Source organism: Arachis ipaensis, chromosome B5 (genome assembly GCF_059453495.1).
Source record: "Arachis ipaensis isolate K30076 ecotype BB chromosome B5, ASM5945349v1, whole genome shotgun sequence".
Classification (NCBI taxonomy): Eukaryota; Viridiplantae; Streptophyta; class Magnoliopsida; order Fabales; family Fabaceae; genus Arachis; species Arachis ipaensis.
In genome coordinates this window covers 33,543,512-33,545,942 of record NC_142440.1, presented here as the reverse complement: position 1 = coordinate 33,545,942, position 2,431 = coordinate 33,543,512, and the positions used below count along the sequence as shown (strand labels likewise).

The following is a 2,431-nucleotide window of genomic DNA, read 5'->3' as shown; positions in this document are numbered from 1 at the left end:
GGTGACTTTATTGCACCTAATTCCAATTTACATGGAAGAAGCATCTCCATCCCTACCATTGGAGCAAACAATTTTGAGCTGAAACCTCAATTAGTTTCTCTAATAAAATAAAACTGCAAGTTTCATGGACTTCCATCTAAAGATCCTTTTCAGTTCTTAACTGAATTCTTGCAGATTTGTGATACTATTAAGACTAATGGAGTTGATCCTGAAGTCTACAGGCTCATGCTTTTTCCGTTTGCTGTAAGAGACAGAGCTAGAGTGTGGTTGGACTCTAAACCCAAAGATAGCCTAAACTCTTGGGATAAGCTGATCACGGCTTTCTTAGCCAAGTTCTTTTCTCCTCAAAAGCTGAGTAAGCTTAGAGTGGATGTTCAAACCTTCAGACAGAAGGAAGGTGAATCCCTCTATGAAGCTTGGGAGAGATACAAGCAACTGACTAAAAAGTGTCCTTCTGACATGCTTTCAGAATGGACCATCCTGGATATATTCTATGATGGTCTGTCTGAATTAGCTAAGATGTCATTGGATACTTCTGCAGGTGGATCCATTCACCTAAAGAAAACGCCTGCAGAAGCTCAAGAACTCATTGACATGGTTGCTAACAACCAGTTTATGTACACTTCTGAGAGGAATCCTGTGAGTAATGGGACGCCTCAGAAGAAAGGAGTTCTTGAAATTGATACTCTGAATGCCATATTGGCTCAGAACAAAATATTGACTCAGCAAGTCAATATGATTTCTCAGAGTCTGAATGGAATGCAAGCTGCATCCAACAGTACTCAAGAGGCATCTTCTAAAGAAGAAGCTTATGATCCTGAGAACCCTGTAATAGCAGAGGTGAATTACATGGGTGAACCATATGGAAACACCTATAATCCCTCATGGAGAAATCACCCAAATCTCTCATGGAAGGATCAACAAAATCCTCAACAAGGCTTTAATAATGGTGGAAGAAACAGGTTTAGCAATAGCAAGCCTTTTCCATCATCCACTCAGCAACAGACAGAGAACTCTGAACAAAATACCTCTAATTTAGCAAACTTAGTCTCTGATCTATCTAAGGCCACTCTGAGTTTCATGAATGAAACAAGGTCATCCATTAGAAATTTGGAAGCACAAGTGGGCCAGCTGAGTAAGAAGATCACTGAAACCCCTCCTAGTGCTCTCCCAAGCAATACAGAAGAAAATCCAAAAGGAGAATGCAAGGCCATTGATATAACCATCATGGCCGAATCCAAGGAGGAAGGGAAGGACGTGAATCCCAAGGAGGAAGACCTCCTGGGACGTCCAGTGATCAATAAGGAGTTTCCCTCTGAGGAACCAAAGGAATCTGAGACTCATCTAGAGACCATAGAGATACCATTGAACCTCCTTATGCCATTCATGAGCTCTGATGAGTATTCTTCTTCTGAAGAGAATGAGGATGTTACTAAAGAGAAAATTGCCAAGTTCCTTGGTGCAATCATGAAGCTGAATGCCAATTTATTTGGTAATGAGACTTGGGGAGATGAACCTCCCCTGTTCACCAATGAACTAAATGCATTGGATCAACTGAGACTGCCTCAGAAGAAACAGGATCCTGGAAAGTTCTTAATACCTTGTACCATAGGCACCATGATCTTTGAGAAGTCTCTGTGTGACCTTGGGTCAGGAATAAACCTCATGCCACTCTCTGTAATGGAGAAACTAAGAACCCTTGAGGTACAGAAAGCCAATTTCTCATTAGAAATGGCAGACAAATCCATGAAAATAGCTTATGGACAAGTAGAGGACATGTTAGTAAAGGTTAAAGACCTTTACATCCCTACTGATTTCATAATCCTGGATACTGGTAAGGATGAGGATGAATCCATCATTCTTGGAAGACCCTTCCTAGCCACAGCAAGAGCTGTGATTGATGTGGACAGAGGATAATTGATCTTTCAATTAAATGAGGACAACCTTGTGTTTAAAACTCAAGGATCTCTCTCTGTACCCTTGGAGAGGAATCATAAAAAGCTTCTCTCAAAACAGAGTCAACCAGAGCCCCCACAGTCAAACTCTAAGTTTGGTGTTGGGAGGCCACAACCAAACTCTAAGTTTTGTGTTGAACTCCCATATCCAAACTCTAAGTTTGGTGTTGGGAAGTCTCAACAATGCTTTGAACATCTGTGAGGCTCCATGAGAGCCCACTGTCAAGCTATTGACATTAAAGAAGCGCTTGTTGGGAGACAACCCAATTTTTATTTAATTATATTTTTTATTAGTTATATGTCTTCATAGGTTCATGATCATGTGGAGTCACAAAAACAACTGAAAAAATTGAAGAAAAATCAAAAACAGCATAAAAAACAGCACACCCTGGAGGAAGAGCTTACTGGCGTTTAAACGCCAGTAAGGAGCATCTGGCTGGCGTTCAACACCAGAACAGAGCATGGATCTGGCGTTG

General features: G+C 41.1%; 1 non-coding gene across 1 annotated transcript; it reads right to left on the bottom strand.

The window, feature by feature from the left end:
• Positions 1-357: 357 nt before the first annotated feature.
• On the bottom strand, positions 358-465 carry LOC148563796 (small nucleolar RNA R71). Its single transcript, XR_015884349.1, has one exon. It is a non-coding gene; the product is annotated as a small nucleolar RNA R71 (small nucleolar RNA).
• Between the last annotated feature and the right edge of the window lie 1,966 nt (positions 466-2,431).